We start from the raw sequence: 20,996 nt of genomic DNA on the forward strand, positions 1-20,996 counted from the left end.
CCTGCAGATATTCCGACTGTATGCTCAGATGTCAGGGGGTGGGGCTAGATCATGCACACAACATCAACGGCGTGACTACTCAGCATGGTCCCATTCCCTGGTCAGTCATGGGAGATCACATAAATAAAACTTCTGAATAAGGAATATGTGAACAGTTGCTTTGAGGGCATATGTGCAGATTATTTTTAATGTCCACCCCTTACTCTCAATACAACTCTCATTAATTTCTGTGGACCAGATAACCAACCAAGCAGCCTTTTGTTTGGTGAATATCTTCTCCATTTGGTTCAATTCTTTTGATTGATTTTGAAGTTTAGTTAATGATTGTTGGAATCAGGATGTGTGCACAGAAAACCAAAGGCTTACAGATAGCTCACAGTGCCAAAATGTCTGCTGCAGAAGAGGAAATAAGGGACTGGGCAGGAGGTTCAGCAGATGGTCAGTAAAGATAAGAAGTTGGCAGAAGGGGGTTGTTTTGTGGTGCTGAAAAGTTTGCTCTGAAATAAAAATAGGTTTGAGTTTTGCAACAAGTTTGTGGTTTGCAACAAGTTTACAAAGAAGTCTGAGGAAGGACAGGAGAACTCAGCCAATAGGAATTTAGAGCAAAGGTGTGCCTCCTGATTGGTCAGAATAGCAGGAGAACAGGCTATCTTTAACATGTAAAACCCTGAAGCCAAGAAGAAAGTTTTAGAGTGATAGAAAGAAGGATGAAAGAAAGGTTGGAAGAAAAAAACCAACACGCTGCTTGAGAGAGAACTGAAACCTAGAAGAAGATGGTGGTCTTCTGATAGTAAGATATTGCTGGGATGGAACTTGGATAAAATACGGATATAATGTAGTTGAGGCTAGCTGGATGCATTTAACCCTTGTTATTTTATTACGCTATTGCTCATATGGTTCTTGTGTGTGTGTGTGTGTGTGTGTGAGAGAGAGAGAGAGAGAGAGAGAGAGAGAGTTGTATCCATTCAGATGTTTAAACCTTTTTCCTATTTAGCAAAATGTTTACAGTAAATGTTTAAACTTAGATGTTTAAAACATTGCGGATTTGCGGTCTCTTTTCTTGTTGGGTTACCCACTCCATGTCTAGAAGACAACCCCCACACTATCTAAAAGCATTTACAGAGAACCAGAGGGTTTGTAGGTTGTTGGGTGGAGGCAGCCCTAAAAATAATGTTAAATAATTATTTGCACACCATCAGTATGTCTGTGCCAACATTACAAATCAGGTAAAAACTCACAGATAACAGACAAACTTCTTCTGAATGCTCAAGCCTATTTTGAATGAATCCAAGAGAGGTTTTTTGTTTTGTTTTTTTCATTTGTAGGAATTTTGTTACAGACCAAATTACACTATGATTATTACACTAATTAACTGACAAGAAATCTCTGCTCAAGATCAGGAAAATGAACTGCAAACTGAATAGTCATTTTGTTGTCCCATAAAGATAATTTCAGGTGGCCTGGTGCTATTGGTGGATAGATAAAAATGCCCTTTTTTTCCTTTTCCAAAAAGCTCTGAGCAGCTTAATTGCAGCTCCCAATGATTTCCCATTCAGAAGGTTTTCCAGTTCACACTTGGTTAGCTTGGCCAATGTTACCACAGCAAGTGTTTCTGGAACATTCTCTGGGTCTTATCCCTCGTTTGTGGTTGTGATCTCTCCTACATGTTTATGTCCTTTAAATAAGATGCCCTTTTTAAAATAATGACCTAATGACTGTCATCCCTATCCTCCACAGCAAAACTTCAGGCTGCGGTTTTACTTATCTACAAAACTAGACAACAGCTGGTGCAAAAGTTTTACTTTTGCTTTTGGCTTCTGCAGCCAATTTTTTTAATTATTATTATTATTATTTTTAGCTCAGGTCTGGATCAAGTGTCACAGATACGGGATTTGCAGTGTCATTAGTGTATAGTACTTAGTATATAGCTGCTTGCTGAGATTTTAAAATGCACTGATTACAATTATCTCTCAGCAGCTGAATGATTATCTCCTTAAACCAAACAGTTAGCTTGCCAGACACCTTTAAATATGGTTCTTTGCTGTTCTTCAGCAGAAGCTAGCAGTTAATCCCCCTAACTAGGATCACCATTCCTGAAACAGTTATGAGTTTGCAATGTCCATCTCTTTAGGGCAGAGTCAGAATCCACACTGCTTGATCTCTAATGTGAGAGCTGCCAAGCTCAAGCTCAGAAGACCCACTCTCTGAGTTGGGAGCCTTTCCAGTTAATGCTAGATACAGGCACAGCTTCTGCTTACATGACCATTGGCTGGTCCTACCCTTAAGCAAGTGAGGCAGCTGTTTCAGGCAGCAGATGGTGAGGAGTGGGTGGCTGCAGCTACCCCCCCACCATTTCTCCTGAGCCCCTTCCTGGCCATTCCCAGCCTCATGAGTCTGTGCAGTAATGTTTGCTTGTTACTGGCTGGCTGCCTTGCATATTACACTTTTGGGAAAGGTTCCTGTCAGCAAGCAGAGAAACAGACCAGGCCATGCACTCCGGCAGGTATATCATGCATGAACATTGCTCTGTTCATGTGACGCATATTAGCACCTCCGCTGCTGTGTAGTATCACTTGCTTGAGCAGGTAGTGAGTAGCTGGAGCAGTGAACAACTGGCAGGAAGGTTTTGGAGGACAGAGCTTTGCATGCCACCCAGCTGTGTCCCCAAACTAGCCTGATGATGGGGAGGATGTAGGGATGTACGAAAGTCACCTTTTTGCAGGTGTGATTCGCGGTGAATCCTCCCTGGCTGGCTCCGCTCTGCGGCAGCTCCGCAGAGCCGCCGGCCAGGGCCATCCACAGCCACAGTTCCAGCCATGGCCAGGCTGCTGCAGACACAAATGGCAGCCACTGTAGTGGCCGCCATTTGCATCCTGCCAGGCTGCCGTGATAGGCTACGTAAGTATTTGCATGGCTGCCTTTACCATGATAGGCAACGTAAGTATTTACGTAGCCTATCACAGAGAGAGCAGTGGCGCAAATGGCGTAGCGGCCGCCGTTTGCGTCCCTGCTCTTTGCCATGATAGGCTACGTAAATACTTATGTAGCCTATCACGGCAGCTTGGCAGGATGCAAATGGCGGCCGCAGCAGCTGGCTGAAAGACCAGCCGCCACCGCCAGAGCCCCAGTTAAGTTTTATTCCGGGGGGATTCCGCGGGGTGGCGGGGGGTGAGAGGCCGTACCACCACGGGTTTCGGGGGGCCGAATTCCAGTGCACTTGGCCTCACTGAAACCCGTGGCGGAATTCTCCGCCATCCCTAGGAGGATGTCCCATCACCAGTGTTGAAGTAAGTTTCAAGTGCCACTCCAGTCAGCTTCTGTGAGATGAATTGTGACAGATAGGTTTGTACAGATTGTGTGAAATCCATTCCATCTGTGTTTTGTGGATATTCAGGCATCTTTTGTTCCATCGACCATCGTTCATGCATTGATGGAATTGGAATGTTTTCGTATCTGAATTCGCACAAAGAGCTTTTGCACAAATGCGTATTTGTGCAAATTTGCATGTGTGAAAATGTAAATCCCCCCCAAATATGCATTTTCTTTAGCCTATGGGGGAAATGCACATATTTGGCCAGGCTTTTTTAATTTTGCATATTTTCCTATGATGAAATGTGAGCAAAATTTGAGAAAGTTAGAAGAGCAGTTTTCAAGTCTGTGGAATCTGCCCAACAGAGGGAAAGCTGGTCCTAGGGATGGACGAAAATCCCTTACCTGATCCCGACGCTTGCTTCGCGGTGGGGGGGAGGCGCCCCGTCCCTCCCCGCCGAAATTCTGGCTGGGGGGGAGGTGCCCCGTCCCTCCCCGCTGAAATTCTGGCCGGGGGGGAGGCGCCCCGTCCCTCCGGCCGTGAAACCTCTTCTCCTGCCAGGACGCAAATGGCGGCGGCCATAGCTGCCGCCGTTTGCATCCCTGCAGTCAGCCGTGATAGGCTACGTAAATGTTTACGTAGCCTATCACGGCTGACTTAAAAAAAAAAAAAAGCACGTACACTATTTGCATTCCCCTTATTTTTGCTGTAGTCTACGTAAATGTTTACGTAGACTACACGTGCCAAAATAAGGAACGCAAATGGCGGCGCCCATGGGGGCCGCCATTTGCATACGCGCTTTTTTTTTTTCAAAGTCAGCTGTGATAGGCTACATAAACATTTACGTAGCCTATCACAGTGTTTTTTTTAAATCTAGCCGTGATAGGCTACGTAAATCTTTACGTAGCCTATCACGTTTGTTTGTTTGTTTATTTGTTTTTACTTGGAAATGGCGGCGGTGGCAGCCGGTCAGAAGACCGGCCGCCGCCACCGCCGAACCGCCGCTGGAGCTGCCGCCGACAGGGACATTCGAGCAAGGTAAGTCCCGTCCCGGGGTGGGGGGTGGGGGAGCAGACCATTTCTCCACCAATTTCGGGGGGCCAAATGTGCTGGCATTCGGCCTCCCCGAGATTCGTGGAGAAATTCTCTGACATCCCTAGCCGGTCCACTGCAGAATGCAGGGGTCGGATTCACAAAAATCCAAACTCATTTGGTTTCATTGCAGATGCCTCCAACTTCCCTAGAGGCAGACAGGTGGGGAGTGGAATGTCTATAATGTTTGTAGTAGATCCATTCCTTGAGCCAGGGCAGGTTTTCTGTATGCACAGATAGTCCACCTGAAGATTTATACTACACTGGCAAGGGCCAGGCTGCCTGTGGCAGTATGCAAGGAAGGAACAATAAAGTACATTCAATATCTTCTAAGCTTTCTGTGAATCTAGATTCCTTGTTTTCAAGAGTCCCAGGCCCAAGGACACAACAGTGTCATCTTGTCCTTTGTCTTAGGCAGCAAAATGTCTTGGTCCAGATCTGTACACATCGGTGAAGGAAAGACACCCTGTGAAATGATTTATATTTCATAATTTATTTCATAGTACAACTGCTGGGGATGGAGTGGAGGAGATTGTGTGTGCACACAGATGTACACACATGCATGTGTGTCTGATATGCAGACAAAATTATTGGAACAAGCCTCTGGTCACAGGGCCTCATTCTTTCACATATAGAAAGAGATCTAAAAATCAAGCCAGCCCACCAAGAGCTATAAATTTGTCCTCCCATTGAAGTATGAACTAAAATCGTAGGATAATTAGGGTTGCTTAAATCCAAAATTAGATCCATAATGGTCCAATGGCATATTTTTCTTTGATATGAGCAAACATTTGCAAATTTGGCAGAAGAAACAGTGTTTCAACTCCTCCCACTGAGTACTCTAATTAACCATTTTCCTAACAAACTTCCCTCAATTAGCTTTTTTTCTCTCCCACCATAATATGAAACAACACTGAATGAGTCTATCTCATGGTTAAAGTCAAAAGCCAAGTTAATTATCCCAAATTGCACTGAGCAGAGCTCAATTTCATCAGTAACATGTCAAGTACATCAAACAGACATGACTTTCCTAGACGTGCATCCTGATCCCAGTTATCTGTCTTGCAATTATCCCAATTTTCAAAGACCACAATTATGCACTGAAGAAATTATAATCCATATGAGTGGGTAATGGGATCTTGTCATTGAAGAGAAATTATCTGCATTGAGGCCATTACTCCAATTTAACACACAAACTTGAGTGTGCAGCATGTGTTAAAGGACATGTCATAATTGATTGAACAGCAGGCTTGCTCTGGCAAGTCATGCTACGATGTTTACATCACAGAGACACAATGAACTCTGTTCTGCTGTTCCATCTGAAACTGTACAAACACATCACTCAACAGGGAACAGAAAAAGGAAAAACCTGTTAGTCCAACTCGATAATTACTTAAAGTTCAGACACAAGTAGTCAATATTGCTGCTCAGTCATGTCAGGAACTCCAGAGAGTGGGACAACAACATTGCCTGCACTCTCCTTGCCCTATCTCCCTCCCTCACATTCACAGTTACCTGACAGTTACACCCAGATTTCATCATCATCATTTACATTTCTACACCGCCCCATTGTCGAAGCTCTCTGGGCAGTTTACAAGAGTTAAAACATTAAAATACAATATACAAAGTTTAAAAACCATTTACATAAAAACATACGGACAAACAACATATAACTAAAAACAATTTTAAACTAAAAACATTTTTTTAAAAATCCAGTGATCAAACACAGCTTAAAACAACACTGCTTAAAAATAGTATACAAAAGTCAGCAAATAGAACAAGAGTTCTAAAACAGGAAGCGCTGCTGGAATAATAGAGTCTGCCATAGGGATGTCAGAGAAATCTGCTGTGGATTCAAATGAGGCCAGATTCTTTGGAATCCAGCCTCAGGAATCTGCAGCGGATCGGGACCACTTAGGTCCGCTCCAGGACAACTGGAGGCAGAACGGCACTCGGCTGCTTCTTGCCAGCCAGAGCCGTTCACCTCCTCCCTGTCCCTGCTGATTGCCATGTCTTTTCTTTAAAAAAAAAAAAGGCGATCAGCAGGATGTACCCATAGACTTATATGCAAATAGAGCCATGAATCTTGCATATAAATCTATGTAAACTTATAGGCAAAATAGGGTTATACGCAAAATAGAGCCGTGAATCTTGTGTATAAGCCTATGGACACATAGACTTAGACACAAGATTCATGACTCTATTTGTGTCTAAGTCTATGGGCACATCCTGCCAATCGCCTTTTTTTTTTTTAAGAAAAGACATGGCAATCAGCAGGGACAGGGAGGAGGCGAATGGATCTCGCTGGCAGGAGAGAAGGTAGTTCTCAAGCCAGTTTCCCCCGCGCCCCCAGAATCTTCGCTGAGCGGAGCCACTCTGGAGGATTCCGGGGGGGAGGAATGGATCACCTCCCCCCCCCCAAATTCCCCACTGGAACAGACGGTGGGGATTCCATACACCCCTAGTCTTTCATGCCTGTTTAAAAACCTTCAATGAGGTCAGCAGGCACATTTCAACTGGCAGGTCATTCCACAACTGAGGGGCAGCAAAGGAAAAGGTCCTTTTGCATGTGGCTTCCAGTCTCACATTAGGCAGCTGCAGCAGAGAGCCCTCAGAGGACCTTAGGTGGTGGACTGGGACGTAGGGGAGAAGGCGCTCCCTAAGGTATCTTGGACCTAGACCATGTAAGGCTTTAAAGGTAAGAACCAGCACTTTATATTTTGCTCAGAAACAAATTGGCAGCCAGGGTAAAGATTTTAAAACTGGTGCAACATGGTCTCCACAGGGTGTCCCAGAGACCGACCTGGCTGCCATATTTTGTACCAGTTGAAGTTTCTGAACTAAATATAAAGTAGGGGTGCACGAAAGTCACTTACCTGGTCTCGCAGCTTTTCACAGTGGGGGGGAGGCGCTTTGCTGCTCCCCCCGCGAAGTTCAGGCCGGGGGGGGAGGCTTCCCGCCTCGCCCGGCCGAAATTCAGGCCGGGGGGGAGGCTTCCCGCCTCTCCCGGCCAAAATTCAGGCCGGGGAGGAGGTGCCTCGCCTCGCCCGGCCGCGAAATTAAAAGTTAAAAAAAAAGCCCCCGTGATAGGCTACGTGATGATTAACGTAGCCTATCACGGCTAGATCTGAAAAGTCAGCCATGATAGGCTACGTAAATCGTCACGTAGCCTATCACGGGTGACTTTAAAAAAAAAAAAAGCGCGTACGCAAATGGCGGCCCCCACAGGGAGCCGCCATTCGCGTTCCTTATTTGGTCGCTGTAGTCTACGTAAACCTTTACGTAGACTACAGCGACCAAATAAGGAACGGGAATGGCGGCTCCCTATGGGGGCCGCCATTATCCGTACGCGCTTTTTTTTTTAAGTCACCCATGGGCTGACTTTGGGCTGACTTTGCAAATCTAGCCATGATAGGCTACGTTAATCGTCACGTAGCCTATCACGGGGGCATTTTTTTTTTCTTTTATTGGAATGGCGGCGGCGGCAGCCAGTCAAAAGACCGGCTGCCACTCCCGCCCCGGATGAAGACCCGATGAACCGCCGGCCGGACCCGCCACCGGGAGGGACATTCGCCAAAGGTAAGTCCCGTCCCTGGGGGGTGCGGGGGGCGGGGGGGCGGAGAATTTCTCCCCAAAACTTGTTCGGGGGGCCGAACACATTGGCGCTCGGCCCCCCGAAGTTTCGGGGAGAAATTCTCCACCTTCCCTCATATAAAGGCAGCCCCAAGTACAGTGCATTGCAGAAATCAAGCCTAGAGGTTACCAGCGCGTGCACCACCGTTACCAGGTCCACATGTTCCAGGAATGGGCATAGCTGGCATATCAGCCAAAGCTGATAACAGGCACTTCTCACCATTGCCTCCACCTGGGATGCCATGAGAAGGGTTGGGTCAAGAAGCACCCCCAAGCTACGAACTTGCTCCTTCAGGAGGAGTGCAGCCCCACCCAGAACTGGTTGACATACCTCAATACCTGAATTAGAACCCTTCACGATGAGCACCTCTGTCTTGCCTGGATTCAACTTCAGCTTTTTCTCCCTCATCCAGCCCATTACCGACTTCTGGCAGTCATTCAGAGGAGTCATACCTTCCTTGGATAAAGACGTTAAGGAGAAATAGATTTGGGTGTCAACAGCATACTGATAACACTCAGCCCCAAACTTCCTGATGATCTCTCCCAGCAGTTGAACTGGTAGATATTGAACAGCATGTAGATATTGAACAGCATTGGGGATAGAATGGAGCCCTGAGGGACTCCACATAATAGTTCCTTTGTCAAGGAAGAACTATCCCCAAGTGACACCATCTGGAACCATCCTGAGAGAAAGGAGAGGAACCACTGCAGAGCAGTGCCCCCAACTCCCTCAGGCAATCCAGAAGGATACCATGGTCGATGGAATCGAATGCCGCTGAGAGATCCAAAAGTATCAACAGGGATGCACCCTCCCTATCGATTCCCAAGAGAAGATCATCTAGGGACTGCAAACTCACCCCCATCCAGTTCTCCAGAGGCCTGCCTAGACCCTGCCCCCACTCGTCAGTCCTTGGACCATGCTTGATCCCCTCCCATGCTCAGCGAGCAGCCCACATTCACCCCAGTGGCCTCATCGAGCTCCCCGGTCACCATTTTTCATGAGCAGGGGCTCAGCGAATAGGGCTCAGGGTGCAGGCAGAGGCAGTTCTGCTGGATTCCCGGACTGAACCAGGCACCCGTGCCATCCCTAAGATCATCCACCAAGGCTACCATGGCAGTCTCAACTCTGTATCTCACTCTGAAGCCAGTTCGAAATGGGTTCAGGTAATCAGTTTCATCCAAGACTGCTTGGAGTTGAATGGGCACCACCTTCTCAATTACCTTGCCCAAAAATGGTAAATTAGTTATTGGCCTGCAATTATTGAAGTCTAGGGGTTCAAAGGAAGGCTTTTTCAGAAGCGATCTAACAACTGCTTCTTTCAGACATGATGGAAAATTACCTTCCCTCAGGGAGGCATTAATAATATTCAGCAAAAGTTGCTTTACCCTCTCCCCTCCCTGGACTACAAGCCAGGATGGGCAGGGATCGAGAGGGCAAGTTGTCTTTTTGACCAAACCAAGCAGCTTGTCCACATCATCAGGAGTCACAAGCTGGAAATGATCCAGTTTAATTATGCAAGCAATATAACAGTCCTCCTGCAGCACCTTTAGTTTCTGTTTTACAGCCTACTTTCCGATTTCTTCATGGGCCCTTGAAGTTTGGTAGGCTTCCATCTTCATTTTATATCCCTTTCCCTAAACAATTTATACAGATGCAGGTTCTACTAACTTGTCCATTTCAGGTTAGGGGTGGAACCTGGTCCCCTGCCCCACAGACCAAACTAGGGTGGACATATGTCCTCTTTTAAAGAGGACAGCCCTCTGCTTGAGGGGATGCCTAGTTGAAGCGCAGTTTAAAGATAAAGAACCATCAGAAGGAAGAGGTGGGCCTTGAAGCTGCTGATCAACAGCACTTGGACAGCTGACCGCTTGGGAAGGCACACCGATCACCTGGTCACAGTCTTCCCTACTATGGTGAGATGTACTGTATTTCTATTTAAATTATAATAATTTTTAAATTTGCATCAATACATATGAATTAGCATATGCAGATTTAATGTAAATCGGTGACCTCTTTTGTCATCTCTTTTGGTTTAGGCATGTCCTGAGGATGGGGGACAATTCACAAGTGGCAGCCCTACTAACACTGGACTCCAGCCATGCCTCCCCACAGCTCTATACATAGAAAATTAATGGCATGAAAGGAAAAATCTCCTAATACGGAGTGTTAGCTTTTTCTCTGTTATTACTTTAAAAAAATCTGTTGCAGAACTTGTCAAGAGCAGTTGACCAGAGCTACTTGTTTGGGAAAGTGCTCTTGTACCTTTGAGCCCATTCATGCCCAAATTCACCTGAGTGATCATGTATGCATTTTCATGACTCCATAGAAAAAAGGGTGGTGGTATGAAGGAAGAGGTATATGGAGGAAATGGCAGCAGTTCCTTCATTACTGTGGGTTGGATCCAGTTTAGGTGCATGCAACTCAGCTGGTGGAACCAGGCTTCCCCATCCCTCCTCCCCATGGCAGCCCCTCCAGTCCCCTGAAAACATTACACAATGGATCAGGGGTCCTGCTGAATGGGGTGAGCCATGGTACAAATGGGAATGTGGGGTCCCTGAAAATTGGGCAAAGACACCTTCCAAGAGTATAAAATTTCTGTCCAAGGAAGGCAGATCCTGGGTCCAACCCAAGCTCCTGGCACAATAATTGTGTCAGGAGCTACAATTATTGAGATGGTTATCTCAATGAGGGAGAAGGGAAAATTATTCCCATGGGAACTAGTGGACCCCCAGACACCTATCTTGATTCCCATCAAGGTGCCCTACCCACCCCACTTCTTTTTCAGTGAACAAATTTCCTTACTGGCAGCTGGGTTCACTTCAAAACAAAGTGAGGTCTTCACACTGCCATCTTCATTTCCAAAAAATGCCTCTGGAGCACACAGACATTCTTAGGAAATGAAGGTAGTGGGCAGTTTCAGGCCAATGCTTTCTTCAGCAGTACACCCAGCCACAAGAAAAATGACAGGAAAAAGAAAAAGGGCCCCCTGCCACTTCTGTCTGGTGATCTGGGGAGCTAGGGAGAGCACCGGGGGGGCTAGAGGGGGCAGCAATAAGCCAGTTGGGGAGGGTCAGGGAAGCAAGTGGGAAGCTAGGGTGAGGGCAGGAGAGCAGCAGGAAGCCAGTGGGAGCTGAGAGAGCCAGCTGGGAGTAACCTGGAGGTTTAGGGAGGGTTGTGTGCTTGTATATCTGAATGGATGGGGCTGCAGGTGTGTAAGGAAGAGAGAGGGAGAAAGAAAGGGTTTGGGGGGAGGGTTGGAGGGATCTCGAAACAGAGTGGATGTGTTTTTTTGTGTGCTTGCTGTAAAGGGGAGAAGGGAGGGATATATATGCATAGGCATGCATGCATGCTAGATACGTGTGTGTGTGTGTGTGTGTGAGAGAGAGAGAGAGAGAGAGAGAGAGAGAACAAACTTGCCTATGGGTGGTGAATCAGGGACTGTGTGAAAGTGTATGGGTGGTAATACAGAGTAGGGCTGTGCATGGACCCCCCAATCTGACTTCGGGGCTTCCAAGTTGGGCTCGATTTGGCTCAGGCTGATTCAGGGGGGAGCAACCCTCCTAGTCCAATTTATCTATTTATTTATTTGTTTGTTTGTTTGTTTATTTATTTCTATACTGCCCAACAGCTGAAGCTCTCTGGGTGGTTCACAAAAATTAAAATCAAATGGTACACAATAAAACCAAGGAAGCCAAAGCAGGTTCGGACATCCGAATCCCGCTTCAGCCCCCCAGCACGCTGCCCAGCCCCCAGCTCCTTACCTGGGCCCTTGTTCCATGGGGGGTGCCACTGCCAGGTGATCCGCCACAGCCACTGCTGTTGGTGCCACCAGGGGAGCCACTGCTGGCACTGCTGGGAAGCCGCTGCCAAGGAAAACGCTGCTGGGTTAAACACTGTTGGTCACAGCCTGCCAACTGCCGACAGGCACGAGGGCAGGAGTTGCCCTCCAACTGTGCTCTCTCTCTTCCTTGGAAGGAGGGGAGGGCACCTAGTTGGAGGCCGACTCCTGCCAATGAAGGAGGGCTGCCACCATTGCCCCCACCAGCTCCTAGGCCCTCTGGACACATGCCAGTAGCCATCTTGTTCTGCGGAATGGGGGAGCCATTTCCCCCTGTTTTTGCACCATGGCTGTCATGTAATATCAAGAGGATCCCTGCCAAGGATCCATGTTTTTGTACTTTGGCTCCACCCATGAGTGGCAGATCTGTGATTTTTCTGGTTCAGTCCACGGAGGCAGATGTGCTCTGTGATATGATGGTGCTTTGGGAGATTTGCTCTGCAAAAATCATATGAAATCATGAGAAGCCCTTTTTGATTTTATGGATGCTCGTTTTACACAGTCCCCATAGCACATGCTTTCTCCTCAGCTTCATTCTGCCAAAGGAGAGTAGGAAGGATTAAGGCTTCCTCTGCCATGCCTGGCAGAGACTGGGGCAGTTGCTCCCAGTGGCTAGGAGTGGAACGGAGAGAGAAATGCCACAGAGCTTCCCTCTCAGCTCCCGCCCCATCCTGCTGCTGCCGCCGCCACCAACACCACCACCATGGCACACAATGGCAGCTTGTCAGAGCAGCAGGAGGCTGCTCAATTATCAGGTGGCTTGTGCATTCCAATGGATCATTTTGCGCATGCACACACACACCCCAGGGTGCGTACACCCTGGGGTGCGTGCACCCCACTTTGGAGACCACTGTTCTAGCCAAATAACGTTCAGACAGTCTCTCCTATCCAGTAACACCACCTCTCTCACAATGAGCAAATGGAGGCCATCTCACAGCAAAGCCCACTCCCTCTTCCTCCTCCTCCTCCCTCTCCTCTCCTGGTGGCTGGATCTCTCTCAGATGAATACATTTGGTGCCTCCGTATCCTCTCACCTTCACTCCTCCCTCCTCCTCCTCCTCCTGCCCCTCTGTGTGATCTGTCACAGGTTGCTATATTTTGGAGACAGACTGTCTAGGCTGCTCAGAAGGCATAAGAAGAGCTCTGAATATACAAAGTGGATGAGGTGCTTCGTAGAGGAGCGGCTTCACTTTGGGGTGCCTTGGTGCTGGTCTGATCCACTTCGTATCATGATGAGGCACCTCTGAATCAGCCTGCTTTGCCTCATTATTTGGCCTTTGTAGTGCACAGCCCTAATTCAGAGTTTGAGAGAAAAAGAGATAGGGAGAAAGAATTGGCTGGCAGAGGTGAGGAGAGAAGAGTTTGCCTTCTGTGAAATGGGTTTCTGTTGGCACCAAAAACTGGAGTTCAAAGGAGTTGGGTAATATGTTGGGGCTTAGGCCCCACCTGTGCCTTGTACTCAGTCTTTAGGGAGGTTATTTGTCCTGTTGGCTCTCATGGCAGCCATTTTGTGGCAGTGCCCAGGACAGTTTCTCAAATTACTAGAAATGTCCACAAGCCCAGAAAGGTTGCCCAATGAATAAATATACAACCTGATTTACGCTAGCTTCCATGCTGTCATGTACGATGTTGTGGATCCATTCGTCAGCGTGAACAAGCCCATACAAAGCCAGGAAAAGAAGAGCCCCAACAACATTGTAAGAGAAGAATGTTCTCTTCTCCACTTCTTCACTACTCCACTTCTTCCCCTGCAGCTCTTAATGGAATGGGAGTCCTCTTTGGGTCTGGAACCCTTGAGAGCAGCTACCCAATTATATACTCTCAGAATCTGAATTTACTCTTACATATATGTATGATAAAGTACCTTCCACTAAACGTAATGTGATCTACTTTCATGTAATGTGTTTAAGATCAGGCTGCTAAAAGGCACAAGGCATTGTCCTAGCCCTTCCTCAGTCCACCATGTCACAATGCTATTATTGCCACAATGCTATTATTGTTCACAATGCCACAATGCTAATATGCTTTTAGCCACACACAGTTTTTATCCTCACAGATGGTGTTAACTATGTTAGCTAGGTCTAGAGTCTGCCGCATAAGAGCAGTACCCACAGCCAGTGATGTGGTGGCAAATGTGGAACTGCAGGTGCTTACTGTGGCCATCCACATAGCCACACCTCCAAGAAGAGTCCAAGAAGTCAGGCAGCTGTGTCGATCCATTTCAACAAGCCAGTTCTAGCAGTTCTCATCTCTAGGGCAGGTCTTTTGTAAAGTGAATGGGTCTTAATTGCCCATTCAAGACCAGGAAATACTTTGCATTATAACCGGGATAGCTCACAGCTATATACCGTTGCTGGGGAAACTGATTCCCACCCACCCCACCCCAGTTACTGTGGGGATAACAGCTAAGCTCAGAGGGAACAGGGAATTCAGGCGGGGGTGGGGGGTCAGCATCCCTGCTAACAGAAATGTGCCAAGACTGTGGGGCTGTGAATCTGCTCCAGGTTTCAGTCAGAACTAGTCAGGTTGGCACCTTAGATAGCTCCTTCAGAGTTCTGACTGGTTCTGACTGAAGCCCAGAGCGGATTCACCACCCCCTGACATAGGAGCCACCAGCTTCCACTGGCATCATTGGCAGCCATCACTCCTTTAAATGCACACACATGCCTGGGATTGGGCAGATCATTAAATGGCTAGGATGGCTGCCATCAGTGGTGCTGTCAGGGCAAGTGTGCATGGTGCCACTCAGCAGAATGAGCGGGAGGGTTCCCAAACACAGCAGGGCTGACTTACCGTATTTGGAGTGCAATAATACACCGTACTATCTAAAGAAGGAGACTCCCACTAAGATCATCAATTCTGCTTTCTAAAATTAAATAACTGTGCCACTGACATTTATCTGGCTGTATAGATCTAATGCAATTCCACGCTAAAAGGGTATATTGAAAATGAACATAAGCACTACTGTGGCAAATGTCCATTGTCCTCAATGGTCTCTTCTGCTGATAGACTCCAATCCAGGCAGTTTACAGGATCAAATTGGCAGGGGCCGTAACTCAGTGGCAGAGCACTCGCTTTGCATGCAGAAGGTCACAGCTTCAATCCCTGGCTTCTCCAGGGCTAGGAAAGAACCCTACCTGAAACCCTTGAGATCCGCTGCCAGTCAGTGCTGACAATGCTGGGCTAGATGAACCAATGGTCTGACGCAGTATACGGCAGCTTCTTATGTTCCTAAATCTCCTTAGGTTCAGCCGTAGACCTGCACGATGTTGCATGTATTCTCATCATTCATGGAATGAAGTCATGCTTCTGAAATCTCATAGGATAGCCATGAATAAAATGCATGTCTACTGTCTCCATGGCCCATTGCTATTCTAGTTTTCAGTCTACAAGTGATGTTCATATTCCTTCAAGGATGAAACTAGTCCCATAGACCCAGCTGAGTAACAGCATTCCATATTCTATTTTTCTGAAATTTAAGGAAATGAGAGTGTGTGTTTTGAGCACACAACAGTATTCCCTACTACTGACACTTAGGCTTACAGCCTTCAATTCCATGCCTATCTGGAGAAAGTGCTGAAATCACAGATAAGCTAGAATTGTGTTTAAGAAGTAGCATAATGGACAGAGATGGATGCTTGGCCACAGCAAACAATATGTGTTTTACCACCATGCTAAATGACTTTCAGAGTTGTTTTCCTGCTAATGAATCCTTGTGGGAATTCAAGAAGGTGACTTCCATAAAAGAAAAGCAAAAGCCAAACATGTGTTCTGCTTTAAAAATAAACCAACTGAAAAACTAGGCTTTCAATCTGAATTAATGAACATTAACGCTTTATGGTGGTAGTGATCTAGCTTGGATTCCTTCTTCTGAGTGAGGGTAATCAACACATAGTTGCCAACTCCTGAGTTTAAAGGCAATTAGTGCCATGACTAGAAACCAGTTTAGCAAGTGTACGTTGTCCCCATCATGCTTTTGAAGTTGGCAGTATGCGTACCCAGCCATGGTCTGGTACCGCCACCATGGTCAGGCAAAAGCCATGCACATTTAAATTTATTCCTAAGTTTAGCTTTCATTCTGCAACCACAGATATTCATTGTTGGCTGCCACTGGAAATCCCTTCCCCACAGCCCAGGCTTGGTCAAGTGTGTGTTGGGGCATTTCAATTTCCACAGCTTAATGTTGCCTCTCATATATGGTTTTGTTTGCTCTGTGTTCAAGTGCTTACCTCTATTCTGAGGGAATCTCTATGTCTTCCTTTTGATTGTTACGTGTAAAAATGCCCCATTTTCATACCTTTTTTGTAATTAGACTAGTGACTTGGGCTATGTACCAAATGCCTGGTTTCTTGCTAGTGTGGGAGTACCTTAAACATTTTGTAGGATACTTTTTGTATCTCCACACCCCCATTTGAGAGGAAGAAGTTCAAATGTCCCATTTTCAGATATGTATAGTTATCCTTTCATACACTTGTATAACATTTCAAGTCTCCAGGTCAGGCATCTCCAACAGTTTCAGGCTGGTAGGCACATTTGAAATTTTGAGAGAGTGCAATAAGTGCTGTCACAAAATGGCTGCCATGGGGGCATCTTGCCCATTCACAAAATGGTGGGCATGGCCTTTCAAAGAACACTCATTTCCCAGAACCCAAACTGGTGAAACTAAAAGAAAAATAAGCTGCCCAGGAACCTAAGGACAAGGCAGAGGTGGGGTCTTAGCTCCAAAGCACAAAGCCACTCTTTTCCCAGAACCCAAATAAAGATGGTGCTGGAGAGCACCATGTTACAGACCCCAGCTCTAGGTCATGTAGAAGTGTCCCAACAATTTAAATACCTGTATAAGTCTGAGCACCGTTATGTTATAATAATAAATGACAGCTGTATTTTACAAGCAAGACTTTATTTATTTGCCTAAATATCTTTATACTTCTTGTCATGTACCACATATCCAGCCAGTTTACAATAATAAAACTATGGTGCAAATAGAAATTAGGCTAGAATGATCAATTATACAATAAAACTAGTGGCCGTGATTATTATTTTTAAAAAATCTCAAGGCAGATGTTATGATCGACAAATGTTGAGGCAAATAAAGGAGTCTTCAACATGTGTGTAAACTGTAATAGGGTCAGCACATTTTTTATTTCTGGAGAAGGGTAGTCCAGATAGTGGGTGCCACCAGAGAAAAGGCCCTCTTCCTCGTTATCACCAGATGGACATCTGCAAAATGTGGCACAACCAGGCGGGTCTATATGGGAGAAGGTGTTCTCTCAGAAGTCCTGGTCCCAAGTTGTTTAGGGCTTTATAGATAAATACTAAAACCTGGCCTCATAGGAATTTAGCAGTCAGTGTAACAACGGTGTTGTATGGCAGCAGCTAGGCAACAACGTCGCTGCTGCATTCTGCACTAGTTGTAGTTTCCAGATCATGAATAAGGGCAGCCCCATATAGAGTAGTCTAGATGGGAGGTTACCAATGCATCCATTACCATGGCTAAGCTATCCCTGTCCAGGAACAGCCATAGCTGGCACACCAGCTAAAGCTGGTAAAAGGCACTCCTTTATTTGCCTAAATATCTTTATACTTCCTGTCATGTACCACATATCCAGCCAGTTTACAATAATAAAACTATGGTGCAGATATAAATTAGGCTAGAATGATCAATTATACAATAAAACTAGTGGCCGTGATTATTATTTTTAAAAAATCACAAGGCAGATATTATGATCGACAAATCAATCTGGTGCAATTATCACTGCAGCCGCTTGGTCATCCAGTGACAGTGATGGTTCAATGAGCACCACCAGACTACAAACCTACTCCTTCAGAGGGACTGCAGTTCTGTGCAGACCAGGCAAGCTGCCTAATAGCTCATCCCAAGAACTGCCCACCCACAGGATTCTTATCTGTCTTAGCAGGATTCTTATCCTGTCTTATCAGGATTCAGTCTCAGCCTATTGGGTCCCATCCAGATCATCACTGCAGCCAGACACAAGTCTAGGACATGCACATCCTTTCCTGATTCAGATGTAACAGAGAAAGAGAGATGAGTGGCATCAGCATACTGTTTTAGTTTTCATCAGCATTCTGATGATACCATGCTCCTAATCTCCTAATGACCACTCCTAATGGCTTCATATAGATATTGGATAGCATTAGGGACAAGAAGGCACAATTCCCAGGGAGCTGAAAAAATATCACCCAATGCTATTTGCCGTCATCAGCCCCGTAAATAGGAATGAAACCACAATGAGATGGTGTCCCTCTATCTCATCACAGAGATGGTCCAGTAGGATACCATGGTCAATGGTATCAAAAGCTGCTGAGAGGCTGAGCAAGTGTAACAAGGATGCACTCCCCCATCCCTCTCCCAATAAAGGTTGTCCATTGACCAAGGCCAATTCAGTCCCAAAACCAGGCCTGAACTCAAGCTGAAATGGGTCTATGCACGTTCTTGGCTATTACCATCTTCTCCCCAAAACTGGATGTATGTGCAACATTTCAGTTCTTTGAGTGATCTAGAAGCATTTGGAAGTGCACTTCTTCCTCATTTCTTGTGAGAAACTTACAAATATCCCTCCTACAGGCATCTCTAGTAATCAGGTAGTCTTATCTATAAATTTCAGGTTCCTAGCTAGTACAGGTGTGCAGCTTAAACATATAGGGGTACAATTTCATTTTCATTATCTCATTTAGGGCAGCAATATAAAATGTTACAGTACTTGCATTTGCTCAAGTAAAAGAGGTCCCGTGGATTACACATGTGGCATGTATTTGTAGCCATAGGGAAGCATCCAAGCAATTAATATCCACCCCCAGCCAGCCAGTGTGAACAAGCCCATATGTGGAAACATTTATGTTAGTTACAGTCCTTGGGCTCACGATGATACATATCCAACAAGGCTGTCAAAGCCTGGCTATTTCTGCTTCAAAATGTCTTTTCTTTAAAAGAGTCATTGCTGAGGGATTGGGTAGCACAAGGGTAATGGGATATAGAGCCTTTGGCCTTAAGGATACTTTTACTAATCCAACAGAAATCAAAAGCAACGGAAAGTTATTTAACACCAGTGGCCAATGTCCAGTAAGCAATGAGCTTTTCAGCATCTTAGTAGCAAGAGTCAAAACATGAAAGCAATCAGCACAGAGAAAAATGACTGGAACTGTCATGAGCAAGGTGTAAGACTGCAAATTTATTTCTCCCTACCTCCGGTGACTGTCTATCTATATGAGGTGTGGCCAAACTGTCGGCTTCACAGACTTAGGTCCTCTGCAGGCATGGTGGGGGACCTCTCCATTTTGCTGAATGGGAACGATTGCACAAATTTGTATCCACTTCAGAAATCGCATTTATTTATTATTATTACGTTTATATCCCATCTTTTTTCCTCTTGAAAGGAACCCATGGCAACTTACATAGTCTACCTCCTCTCCATTTTCTCCTCACAACAACTCTGTGAGGTAGGTTAGGCTGAGAGTCCAATTTGCATAACATCTGCATGTGCTAATGAGGTCACCCAGTGAGTTTCATGGCCATGTGGGGACTAGGACCCAGATCTCCCAACTCCCAGTCCAACACTCTAACCGCTACACCACACTGGTTCTCCAGTACAAGCATAATGGGGACAGATAAGCATTCAAGCTAGGGAGGGCACTTACATATCACCCAAAAAGTAGAACTGTATCACCAAAACAGAGGACAAAAGAGGACCCAGATTTGCATAACACCTGCACATGCTAATGAGGGAATAGAATAGATAAAAATTTAGAAAGAATTACTACATTTAAATAGAAATACAATGCATCCCACTGTAGTGAGGAAGACCATAACCAAGTGACCTGTGTCTGCTCAATCTGCTGTCCAGATGCTAAATGTTGATAGGCAACTCCAAGGTCCCTGGTGCTCTCTCTTCTTACAGTTCTTTATCTTTAAGCCAGCCATGGACTAGACAACCTTTCAAATAGAGTATACCTTTAAATAAAGGACTCCTCTCTGACAGCCCTTCAAACAGAGGACTGTCCTATGTAAAGTGGGACATATGGCTACTCTAATTTACATATACAGTCAGGGCCAGAAATATTGGAACAAGGATAACTGTTTTGGCAGTTGGCCTCTGTACACCACCACATTGAAGTTGGGGGAAACACACCCAGATGGGAGAGAAGTCACAACTTTCAGCTGTAATACAAGGGGTTTGGCAAAAGTGGGGCACTAACCATTCAGGAAGTACAGCCAGTGGCATACACACACACCCGTCGTTGGGGGCTCATAAGTAATGGAACGAATGGCTGACAAGCAGCTGCATGGCCAGGGGTGGCCTGTTTCCTGGGTACCCCATGACCAGTCAAGCAGATGAAAGGCCTGGAGGTGGTTCAGAGTGTTACATATGCATTTGGCAGCTGTTCACTGGAACTCCCAACATGAAGTCCAAAGAGGTGTCCATGCGAGTGAAGAAGGCCATCATTAGGCTGAGGAAACAAAATAAACCCATCAGAGAGATAGCAAAAACAGTGTGAGTGGCCAATACAACAGTTTGGAACATCCTGGAAAAGAAGGAATTAGCTGGCAAGCTCAGCAACAGCAAAAGGCCTGGAAGACCACAGAAGACAACTGAAGTGGATGACCACAGAATTGTGCTCATGATGAAGAGGAATCCTTTCACAACATCTAGCCAGATGAAGAACACTCTTGCGGAGGTAGGCATGTCATTGTCAACATCGACAGTCAAGAGACGGCTTTATGAATGTAAATACAGAGGCTTCACAACAAGGTGCAGCCTCTGGTAACGCTCAAGAACACAGGCCAGATTAGCCTTTGCCAGCAAACACCTAAAAAAGCCTGCCCAGTTCTGGGATAAGATTCTTTGGACTGATGAAACCAGAATTAACTTGTACCAGAATGATGGGAAGAGAACAGTATGGAGAAGGAAAGGAACAGCTCATGATCCAAAGCATACCACATCATCTGTCAAACATGGTGGAGGCAGTGTTACGGCATGGGCATGTATGGCTGCCAGTGGAACATGTCACTGGGGTTTATTGATGACCTGACTGCTGATAAAAGCAGCAGGATGAATTCTGAAGTGTATAGGGCTATACTTTCTGCTCAGATTCAGCCGAATGCT

Source organism: Heloderma suspectum, chromosome 1, assembly GCF_057233095.1.
Source record: "Heloderma suspectum isolate Gila_16-S chromosome 1, 16-S_ref, whole genome shotgun sequence".
Taxonomy (NCBI): domain Eukaryota; kingdom Metazoa; phylum Chordata; class Lepidosauria; order Squamata; family Helodermatidae; genus Heloderma; species Heloderma suspectum.